Source organism: Helianthus annuus, chromosome 5 (genome assembly GCF_002127325.2).
Source record: "Helianthus annuus cultivar XRQ/B chromosome 5, HanXRQr2.0-SUNRISE, whole genome shotgun sequence".
Taxonomy (NCBI): domain Eukaryota; kingdom Viridiplantae; phylum Streptophyta; class Magnoliopsida; order Asterales; family Asteraceae; genus Helianthus; species Helianthus annuus.
The window spans coordinates 125,390,967-125,403,729 of NC_035437.2; positions in this window are offsets into that span (position 1 = coordinate 125,390,967).

The following is a 12,763-nucleotide window of genomic DNA, read 5'->3' on the forward strand; positions in this document are numbered from 1 at the left end:
CTTTCTTTTAATACTTCTATGCATTAAATGCTATGTGTTTGTTAAAATCACAGAGAAAAAAACGTGAGCTTTTGTTGTTAATGAAGATTATAATGTTATGAATTGTAGTGATGGTAGTGTAATAAATCCCCTGTGATGGTAGTGTAATAAATCCCCTATCAAGACTTAAACCACATGTGCCTTATCAAGAACCAGTTACACAAGCCCAATTTTCTACTGATAACACCATCAGAACTACTGATGCAAGTCAATTAGATTTCTTAGACAAAATACAAGTTATAACAAATAATTGTCAATGAAATTGTTGGTATTTATGGTACGAGAACAACGCATCGAGACTTTTCAGGATATATTGCGTGAATCTTCTTTGGCGTCTACTATTCTACTAATATACTCCCATGGTTGCATGTTTTGATTTTCGACAGATCGACGATGGCAAAGGTGGTTTCGAACGCTTACTATTTAATTCACCCAGCTTTACCAAGGTAAAATTTACAAAGAGACTGGACATTTGAATCTGTTGTGCTTTTCCAGTAATGCTATGTTGTTATTGTTAACATGTATATATACACACGTTAACTGATGTGTGTAAAATGCAACATATAAATTACATCAAATGAGGCATAAAACTAACCCTTTTTAAGTACTAATGTTGGAAAAAGAGTGTTTTTGTCTTCCTTTTGTATTTTCAGGATTAAATGAGCTCAAATTCACAAAAGAAGCAAAAAGACAGCTAAATCTAACATAAATACAAGAAAAGGAACATAAGTGGATTGCCCGACCCCTCAACAGCATCCTCCCAAGCAAAATAGAGAAGGCAGAAGACTGAACACGCCCCGTGCTCAGCCAGCACGGGGCCGTGCCCAAGAAGCAGCAGAAAAGACAAACCTATAGAAGCTTCTATTGCCCACCACAGGGCCATGCCCAGTGAACACGGGGGCGTGGCGAAAGTACAGCAAGCGCATTAATTGTAATTGTGAATTACAATTAATGAAGAGAGAGAGTGTCAGACAGGCACGGGGCCGTGTCCAGCGGACACGGGGCCGTGCCCAGCCTTCTGTTCAGCCTATAAATAGGAGTGCTTGGTTTCATTGCAACTCACCCCTTGGCACACCACCTCTCTCACACTTCATCCACCACCCACCACCATCACAACACCATCATCCACCACCATCATCCATTGTCCATCATAGAGTGTGTGAGTCGTCTCGGGATCCAAGATTGATCGTAAGAGTTCTTGACAATCAAGGTCATGTTTGCCTAAGTCTCTTGCATCACTTGGTGAAGACAAGTGTTTAGTATAATACTTTTTATTTTTAATCTTTTGCACTTTTTATTTGGTTTTGTATTAATGACTTTAATAACTAGTTGCTTATGTTGAAGGTGATCTTTCCTTATCGTTTGTCCGTGGTGTCTTGGCATTATTTTACTGTCTATATAAAATAAAAGATTTTCACCATTCATATCTCCACGGTCTATATGGAGGTATGTTGGCTACCTGGTCGGGGGTTAAGGGAACGGTTTGGTAAGGGTCTTGCCCTTGTTCAGCGTTAGAGGTCCTGCAAGGGACCTGGGTCAAATTTAGTAGGATCTCCTTCAATGCCCATAGGTATTGGATGGCGGGGATCCAAACTCTTTGACCCCCTCATAAGTTAACTACTATTAATACTATAACCCGACTATTTAGGACTGTATCCCTGCTGACTCAGACTACTTAGTCGAGGGTAACGTCACCTCCAAAAGAGGGGCCTACCATAATTTGCATTAATAACTTAATTCATTATCTTTCAATAATCCGACCCTTTAGGATTGTATCCTTGCTGACTCAAACTACTGGGTTGAGGGTAACGTCGCCTTCAAAAGAGGGCCCTACTACAATAACTAAGATAATCTCTTAAACAAGTGCAAAAGTGCGAAAATAATCAAAGGTTATACTAATACACGAGTCGGATCCAAGTGATTCATCTTGTCTATCTGTTTTTATTTTTATTTTATTTTCAGCATTTAGTTAGTTTTTATTTTCTTAGTTTAAAAATCTTTTCTAACATTTTTTATTTGATTAGACGTTGAGGATAAACCGGTACTAAAAGCTCTTGTGTCCTTGGACGACCTCGGTATCTTACCAACACTATACTACGTCCACGATGGGTGCACTTGCCCATATGTGTGTTTAGTGTTAGTAAATATCGTGTTTTATAAATTTAAAACTTGGCTAAAAGTGTAAAAAGGGCTTAAAATATACATCTAAAATATATTACACTACACACGCATCATTAACGATTGAATTAATTTATACATGTTTATGCCTTCATGGGCTTATGGTTGTGTAGGGAATCCTTGCCGGTGGATATTATAAATTCTGAAACCGTTGAGCTTCCTTCGGTCGTTTGTTCAGTATGTGAGGGTAACAGGTCAGCTTTTACAAGCCCGAATTATGTAAATTGTAGCTACTTATGAAAACCAATCAGTTTATCATATGGTACATTTCGTTTCATTTTATGTTATATGTTACTTCTCACGGGTTCCAATCATTGGTAGATATTTGATTTAGAAATGAAGATGATTTACATATTTAAAATTTCTATTGAAAGTGTGTTGTTGTTGGCGGTTTTATTTTTATTATTGTTATTATTAAATGGGAAGGCCATGACTTTTGTAAATGATTTTAAATCTGACTTCATGATTTCAGGTAATAGAGTTTCTGAATCTCGAAGTGAAAATAGATCTTACTTAATCAAATAGTTTTTGGTCTTTAATTTATGTGCCCATTACTTTTATACGACTATATGCTATGTGGTTGTTGTTGTTCAGTTTGCAGCACCAGGAGAACTTTCCATTTGCACCATTTTTGCCGGGAATATCGATTGCCCTACATATTGTTTTTGTTTTGTTTAAACATTCTCTTTAAGGTGCACCAATTGCCTCTTTCTCTGTAACTGTAGCATTTGTTGATCACTAACGCATATGCTCTTTAACAAATTCGGGCGTGTACCTATTCACTTTTAGAAAGCCTCGAGGAGCATTATAATTAACTAACACACCACAAGGAGCATTATCTACAGGGACTGTACGACACAAAAACCCCTATGGCGTGCAAAGTAATATTAAACCTTACTCTCTTTTTTTCTTCGAAATATAATTATTTTCCATAACAAAAAAGGTCTGATTTAGTAATTATCTTATACGATGATTATATACTGGATTATCATATATTAGTGCATTTAAGAATACAACTAACAAAAGTATTTATAAAGTATGTTATATGCATTTTAGAAACGTAATTGTTATTCCACCATTTACTTTCTTCTATTCAATATACGTACAACAGGTTTTAATGCAATTTGTCACACTTACATTCACATTCACTTTGTCATCAAGATCAGTGTCAATTTCATAAGGTACATTGTCATCTCCTGCAGTAGCAGAAGTTGAGAATACAATATGTTTAATACAACTTTCCTTAATGTGACCTGTTCCTGTAGATTGATATTGCTGAAAATGGCAAAGATGATTCTGAAGTATCAGGTAATATTGCTAATGAAAATTAACTTCTGCACTGCTTTTTGCCTCCTGGGCTGTTTGTGTTGCTAATTTGTAAAGTTTCAATTTTGCTTTCGATGTTTATATACGCCCCTTTCCCGATGGATATTCAATTGGAACTCTTAGGTTCGTTACAACTTTATTTCAGATTTATGCTTCAATTTCAAGGTTTGTTACAACCTGCATCCAATGTATACATGTACACTTTTTATTTTGAATCATTTATATGAGATTGTAAGAGGTTTGCTCATCAGATCCTCTAAGTATAACCATGATGAAAACTTGGCACTGAATAGCCAATTCGACTTAGTCAATGCTTTTTCATCTATAATATGTTTTGACTTAGTCAATACTTCTCATCTATAATATGTTTCAACATAAACGTAGTTCAGATTCGAATCGGGTACGTCGCCGCAACGCGCGACGGGTAATTTACTAGTTGAATATATGTGTGTGTTTGTTTTTTTTTTTTGTTACCTAACGAGAAACACGCTTAACATTAACAAAACTTTTCTTGTTTAACCAAAGAACCATACATGAGTTGTATTATAATTTTTTTAATGTCTAAACTTGCATACTATAGGGATTGAACCCATGACTTCCTATTACCCCAAATCTTATCTACTTCGGCTGTATAATATTTAAGATGTAAATTCTTATTATCATATATTATTTATCTAATCTTAAATACAATTTACTAATAAAACTTTAATAATAATAATAATAATAATAACTTCTTTTTTTATAACCTAGATTAAATAACATTACATTTTTATGTACTTCAAAGTTCTTATTGTCATGACATAATTATTATATTTTAGGAAAAAAATCAGGGTATTACAAATCTATCCCTCTTAAAAAAATTTCGTCCTTGAAATTGATACATATATATAGTCATAACATATTAAGTAAACAACTGATTATTATTTTATATATGCCGCTGGTAACATGGTTTTAGATAACACATGTGTTTTAGGGAAACATAACTTAGCATAAACTTAAACCAGATTTTCTAACGATACATACATATGATTAGATGATATGGTTATCTCTATAGATAATAGATGTGTAGTTTTCTAGGATAGGATTATACTTGTTGCATTTTTCAAACATGGCGGAGTGAAAACTTCTCGTCTTCTTTCAAGGTTCTTGACCAATCAATTCATGATGCTTAAGACGTTTCTTTGCTAGCTCCGCTTCCGTTGATGCAATGTCGGTGGTTAAAGCGAATACCCTTCCGCCAGTTGTGCGTGGTACAACACTGGCGGGCTCAACATAATTTCCGATAACATATCCTTGCGGCTTAGGGCAGTTTTTAACCATGTGATCAGATTGTCCACACCTGAAGCAATTACCTGTGGCCTTGAAACAAACACCTTTATGAAATTTCCCACAGGTGTTGCATAACGGACTAGAGTGGTTTTGGTTTTGGTTTGGAGACTTATGATTGGTTTGATAAGGATGATTAGAAGTTTTATGGTTCTGATGTGTTTGTTGCCAGTTTTGGGTGTTATTGTTTTGATTGAAAGGGGGCTTGTGATCTCTAGTGGATGAGGTTTGGTTCTTCTTGTGAATCTCGTCATATTGTAGCTTCATGTCTTTGTTTGCTATTTCCAAATTCTGTACAACATTTGCAACCTCTATGATATCCTTAAATTCCTGATTTACAATTAACCACTTGATCTTTTCACATATCGCCCATTTTAGTTTGTCGGCTTGCATTATTGGGGTTCCGGCAGCGGGTCCCATGAAACTAGCCAATCTTGTGAATCGAGCCATAAACTCGACCATAGGCTCATCTTCCCTTTGTTTAATAGATGTGTACGTGCGCTCATATTCTCCTCTACGGGCAGAAGGGAATTACTGTTGATAAAACAAAGTTTTGAAATCATTCCACGAAAGTGTAGCCACATAAAAATCTCCTCATCGTGCATGCTTGACGGTTCCCCACCAACTTTGGGCATCATCTTCTAACTTATATGTAGCTAGCCTTGCTTTGAACTCATCACCGACCCCCATAACTTCAAAAATCTTTTCGATATGGTTTATCCAGTTTTGTGCCTCTACTAGAACAGTCGCAGAACTGAATGAACGTGGTTTCGGCTTTTGGAATCTTGCGAGCCAAGTGTAGATGTCGACAGATGGGGACATAGTCGTGTTGTTATACGATACATCGTTTTTGGGTGGTGAGATGTGTGGTGGAAACGATGGAGGTAATGGAGGAGGCGTGGGAGAACGTGGAGGCGGAGAAGGTGGAGGTGGAGGTGGTGGAGGCGTTACGTTATTCTCCTGATCATGAATATGTTGATCGAAAGTTTGTAGAATATTAGGAAGCATCTTTTCGAAAGCACGTTGAAATGCCTTGTCAAAGCTTCGTCGTTTAGAAGACTTTGATTTCTGACGGGAGTGACTTGGACGAGACATCTGAGAGGAAAAAAAATACATAAGGATGACGATAATGATTTAGCGGAAGATTAGATTTCCTAGCCCACATCTACCCATTATCTCACAGGTCTTAACTTATGTTTAAGTTTTCTACATGAAAGAGCCTTTGCTCTGATACCATAACTGTAACACCCCAACCCGGAACGGGTCGACGTGTCACTATTACAGAGTCAGATCAAAAACATAATTCCATTTATACTTGAAAGTGTTACAAGGCATAACAACTCAATGGAAATAGGATATCTAATTTAATACATTTATTTCTACGATGTCGTTTTCATATACTCGAGCACTCTTCTGTATCCCGTCCCAAATTGTCTTGATAACTTGACGTAAAGAAGAAAACACAAAAACGTACGTCTGAGCAAAATTTGAAAGTTTTGCCTAGTGCGCGGGTAGAGGGAAACAAAAAGGCTTATTTTATTTGAGAAAAAAAAACTAAGTTCTTCAAAAATCCTTAGTTTTAGCAAAACGGCTAAGTTTTCATAATTCAAAATATATTAAACAAATACTATCAGAATATGATATACAGATTTACCCGAAGTCCAGAAGGTTGATTTTATTACAGAGGTTGATACAGAGTAGCTAGCCCATGTATCCAGACATGAATGGAGTGTGGGAAAATCACACCGACCATTCACCAGATATCAGACTTTAATTACTTTTTCCTAGGATCGATCCATACGCCTCTGAACAGAAGTCCGTAGACTGAAACAGAAGAGACGCCGTGAACTCAACTCACCGTCATAGATGGTGCCACATCATTTTATGCCACAATGATGGGTCTGTGGTCATCCTCACAGAAAAGGGACTGACTTGGGTAACACAATACATGTACATAATCTTAAGCTTGTACATTTATAAACACGTAAACTTTGTAAACTCGTAACATTTTTATAATATAAACTTATTGCATAATTTAAAAATCAGGAATAAGATGCCCGAAGGCCAAATGACATGCATTGAAGGAAAGGATTCTATCCGTACCTTAAGCGATGATCACAAACTGAGATAACAGATTACGTCTAGACAACCGCGAAATCCTACAATATTGTTGTTTTTTTATATTTAGAAATGCCAATTTCTTTTGTTTACTTGTTAAATTCATCTAAATACAGACTCAAATAATCTGTAAATTTATATTCATAATATTGTTTAATAATTCATTAGTAGGAATTAGTTTACAACTTGTACAAAATCCAATATTGTTTTATTTGGTAGGTTATAAAATATAGTTACTTGTTTAAGCTTTTTATTTGAAAACGTACATATAATTTGCTAAAATATAATATTTTAAATTCCGTTTATCTATAGCAAATAATTATTTTTGTTTTTAATAACATTGTATATGATTCCAATTCAAAATAAACATTATTATAAAATATTTTATACCCATCTTTACTACATAATAAAACATATTTTCTTAAAAAGTAGTTGTAATTTTATTTAGAACATAACTAGCATAGATCAGTAGTTTACAAAATTATATAGAGCTTGGTTTTGTTATTAACTTATTATATATTATCTGTACATGGGAATAATAACAATTAAATTAAATTTAATTCATAACTTACTGTACCTTCTTTGTCAACGTTTGCAAGAAAGTCGATTTTGCCAGAATATATAATTTTAGAGTGAGAGAATTAAACGGAAGTGAGATGGTAAAATTTAGAGATTTTGTTCTGACTTTTATACCCTTTATTTCTTGGTGCCTAATGTTTTAAGTGTTGAGGTGTTAGACCCAAGACTTCATAAAAGGATTGCTGCATGCCACGTGGTGTTGATGACTAAACCATTTAGGGTGGATATTATCCCCTTATTAAAAAAATGATTCTATTATTCAGTTAAAAATTTTGATTCTATTATTTATATATAATATCAATTTGAAACACATGTTGGCATCAAGGGTTGTATTATATGTTTCATGGGTTGTACTTAACATATGTTGACATCAAGGGTTGTACCATAAGTTTCATGAGTTGTACTTATATTTTTGTTCTTTTATCTTTAAAATGTAAAACATATAAAGTGATTGGTTAGAATCACTTTTAACCCATACAAATTTTTTGTATCATGTTTTGGTCAAATTTAATTTTGCGAGTTAACATGCTACAACGTGCGTGTATGATTCAATGTTTTTACGCGTAGTTTTCCTATACAACAAGCCGTCACAACGCGCGGTTCTAGAACAACTTAGTTATTGTTTTCTATTTTTACATTTAGAGTGATTGGTTCAACATTGTTTCATCGTCTACTTTTCGTTTGGTTTTATATTTCATTTTTTATTTCTTTTTTTAAACGAACCTTTTTTGTGTTGATGGCCGTTCACGGTGATATAATATTGGAGCTACTTAGCACGGTTTTACGCCTCCACCACAACATGGGGGTATATAATTTGCAACATATTTATGCATTATGATTTGTCACATAATTCTTAGTGGGTTGTATCCACTAAAGAAAAAATTGTATTTCATTTAAGTACTATAAATAATTTTGTGAGTTAACACGGCGCAACGTGCGTGTGTGGTTAATCGATTTTACGTTGTCTATTTTTTCCGTTTGACAGGTTAATCGTAACGCTCGGATCCTAGATCGACTTAGTTATTTTTTTATATGTTTTACGTTTCGTTTTAATTTATTCGTATTAACACGCTGCAACTTCATTGTTGGTGGTCGCTGATAGTAGTGTGGCATTGGCGTTCGACCCCGCCGCAACGCGGGGGTCGTTAATACTAGTTATCTTTTCATTTGAATATATGTGTGCGCTTATTATTATTTTTTTTTTGTTAGCTTTTTTTTTTTTTTGAAAGGCGAACTTCATAAAACACCAAAAACGACGGGAAATCTCCAAGACGGAGACACTCAAAACCAAAGTTACATTACATCAAAAGAGAAATTTTTCCAATCCATCCAACCCACCAATCCCTTTTTATACCTACTAGAAAACCATAAGAAACCCAAAGCTTTAATGTCCGCCACAATATCAACAACGGTCCGCCTTTCGTTCTTGAATATCCTCTCATTCCTAGCCCTCCATATCCTCCAACAAGAGATCACCAGCACCCCATGAAGCGCCGTCTTCTTCTCCTTAGACCAAGAAGAAGTATACTCCATATGGAGGATATCCGCCACCAAAAAGAAGTAGAACTGAGGGAGACCAACCCATCTAGCTATCGCGTTCCATACTCCCGTAGCAACCAAACATGCCGTAAAAATATGGTCAACGGTCTCCTCAAACTCCTCACAAAAACTGCATAAACCGTCTCCACAGTTGACATCCCGCCTAGAAAGCGCCTTTTTCGTAGGAATCCTATCCATAAGCATTCTCCACATAAACACGCTGCACTTGATCGGAATCCATTTGCACCACCTATAAATCGCTTGGTCTATGTTTGGCCGACCACTATCAATCCATCTCTTGACATCCGAAACCGAGAACCCATCTGTATCAACTGTATCCCAACACCACTTATCAGCCGAATCTAGCACTTGAATCCCATCTATCAAAAGAAGACAATCCTGCAACTGATTTAACTCCACTTCTGTCGATGGTTCATGTCTCCAATTCCACTGTAAGCCACCACCGAAGCAGCCCCCGTGATTCTATCCCCCATCGAACAAGATTTCTCCTGCTCTAACTCTAACGAGAAACACTCTTAACATAAACAAAACTTTTCTTGTTTAACCAAAAACCATACATGAGTTGTATTATAATTTTTTTAATGTCTAAACTTACATATTATAGGGATTGAACCCATGACTTCCTATTACACCAAATCTTATCTACTTCAGCTGTATAGTATTTAAGATGTAAATTCTTATTATCATATATTATTTATCTAATCTTAAATACAATTTACTAATGAAACTTTAATAATAATAATACTAATAATTTCTTTTTTTATAACCTAGATTAAATAACATTACGTTTTTATGTACTCCAAATTTCTTATTGTCATGACATAATTATTATATTTTAGAAAAAAAAATCAGGCGATTTTTAGACAGAAGGTTTCGTAAAAAATTGAGTTTTATGCCTTAGAAAAAATTCTAAGTGTTACCAATCCTTCCCTAAACCATCCCAAATTTTTTCTAAGTATTGGGACTTACCTGGAACGTCGTTTTCTCCGCAAATTCAGCTCTTCAATGGTACGTTTCCTACAAAATTTCTCAAACACACGAAACACAAACACGAAAAACTACGAAAAATGACGAAATTAACGAAATTTACAAACGGTACATACTCTACACTTGGGAGTTCATCCCAAAACACTAATTGGCGGCTTTTTATGGAATTTCGAGAGGAGTTTCCTCCATCTCGTTCTTGTTTATCGCTCCTCCAATGTAGTGCTTCAAACGGTGGCAATTCACCTTCCAACTACGGCCATCCGTCTCATCCATGATCTCCACCGCTCCGTACGGAAACACGTAGTGAATCATATAAGTTCCCGACCACTTCGATTTCAATTTCCCCGCAAATAGCTTCAACCTTGAGTTGTAAAGAAGCACTTTATCTCCCTTGCTAAACCCCTTCACTTTTCTCAACTTCATATCATGTAACACCTTCGTTTTCTCCTTGATTCCTAACGATCGAGCATACGCCGCATCCCGAAGCTCCTCAAGCTCATGGATTTGAAAGAAACGCTTCCTAGCGGCTTCGGTCATGTCTAGATTAACGGTTTTCAATGCCCAAAGCGCTCTATGCTCTAGCTCTAAGGGAAGGTGACAAGCTTTTCCATAGACAATCATAAACGGTGTGGTTCTTAAGGGCGTCTTGTAGGCGGTTCGAGACGCCCATAGTGCATCGTCTAGCTTGTCGGACCAATCCTTCCTATTCTTACCGACTGTTTTCTCTAAGATTCGTTTTATACCGCGATTCGCATTCTCCACTTGTCCACTAGTTTGTGGATGATATGCGGTAGACAAACGATGAGTGACTCCGTAGCGTGCAAGCAATTTCTCCATCAATGCGTTGCAAAAGTGAGTGCCACGGTCACTGATTAAGGCTTTTGGTGTACCGAATCGGGAAAAGAGCTTTTTAAGGAATTTTAACACTACTCGGGCTTCATTTGTGGGAAGAGCTTGAGCCTCAACCCATTTAGACACATAGTCAATTGCCACGAGTATGTAACGGTTTCCTTTGGAGTTGGGAAATAGTCCCATGAAATCGATGCCCCAAACGTCAAAAACCTCCAACACTTGGATAGGGTTTTGAGGCATCTCATCTTTGGCGGAAATATTGCCGGTTCGTTGACACGCATCACATGTCTTCACGAACTCAACGGCATCTCTAAGTACGGTAGGCCAATAGAAACCACAATCGAACACTTTTTGAGCGGTGGCGTATGCACCATGATGTCCTCCCGTGAGGCCTTCATGTACATGTTTGATGATGTTCCATCCTTCTTCTCTCGACACTCAACGTCTAAGAACCCTATCTCCTCCTATCCTAAAGAGAAAAGGATCGTCCCACACATACTTTCTTTATTCACTAATGAATTTCCTACGTTGTTGTGTGGTCATTCCTCTCATAATATTTCCACTAGAAAGGTAATTCGCTAAGTCACAAAACCATGGCAATCCTTCTTTCTCGGCCTCAACAAACTCTATAGACTCATGAGGGAACGTGTCTCCAATCTCCTCCTCACGAATCTCTTTTCTCTTGTGGTCCTCTAGACGCGATAGATGATCGGCCGCTACGTTTTCGGCCCCTCTCTTGTCCCTAATCTCAATATCAAATTCACTAAGCAAAAGAATCCACCGAATGAGTCGGGGTTTAGCGTCTTTCTTTTGGAAAAGAAAACGCAACGCGGAATGATCGATGAATACTATGGTTTTGGATAGAACAAGGTATGCGCGGAATTTGTCGAAAGCAAATACTACGGCTAAGAGTTCTTTTTCCGTGGTGGTATAGTTCTCTTGAGCATCATTTAACGTTTTGCTCGCATAGTATATTAGATGGAAGTGCTTATCCTTTCTTTGTCCTAAAACCGCTCCAACGGCATAGTCACTCGCATCGCACATGAGCTCAAACGGCAAGCTCCAGTCGGGCGAGATAAGAATAGGTGCACTCACAAGCTGTTCCTTCAAAAAGTTGAAGGCTTTAAGACATTCTTCGTCGAAGACGAAAGGAACATATTTCTCTAGCAAACGGGTCATGGGCGGGTGATTTTTGAGAAATCCCTAATAAAGCGTCTATAGAAGCCCGCATGCCCTAGGAAACTCCTAATCGACTTCATACTCGTGGGTGGAGGTAAGCTACTAATGGTATCTATTTTCGCACGATCTACCTCAATACCCTCCCTAGAGATCTTATGCCCTAACACGATACCTTCCGTCACCATGAAGTGACACTTCTCCCAATTTAGCATAAGCTTGGTCTCCACGCACTGCTTCAACATCCCCTCTAAATTCTTCAAACACGCATCAAAAGAGTCACCATACACCGAAAAATCATCCATGAAAACCTCCATGGAACTCTCTATCAAGTCCTGAATAATGGCAACCATGCACCGCTGAAAAGTAGCTGGAGCGTTACATAGCCCAAATGGCATGCGTCGGTACGCATAGGTGCCGTAGGGGCATGTAAAAGTGGTCTTATCCTGATCCTCCGGTGCGATGGGGATCTGGAAGTACCCGGAAAAGCCGTCGAGAAAACAATAAAATTGTTGACCAGCGAGACGCTCCAACATTTGATCGATGAAGGGCAATGGGAAATGCTCTTTTCGGGTGGCATCATTCAACCTTCAGTAGTCGATGCACACGCGCCAACCCGTGA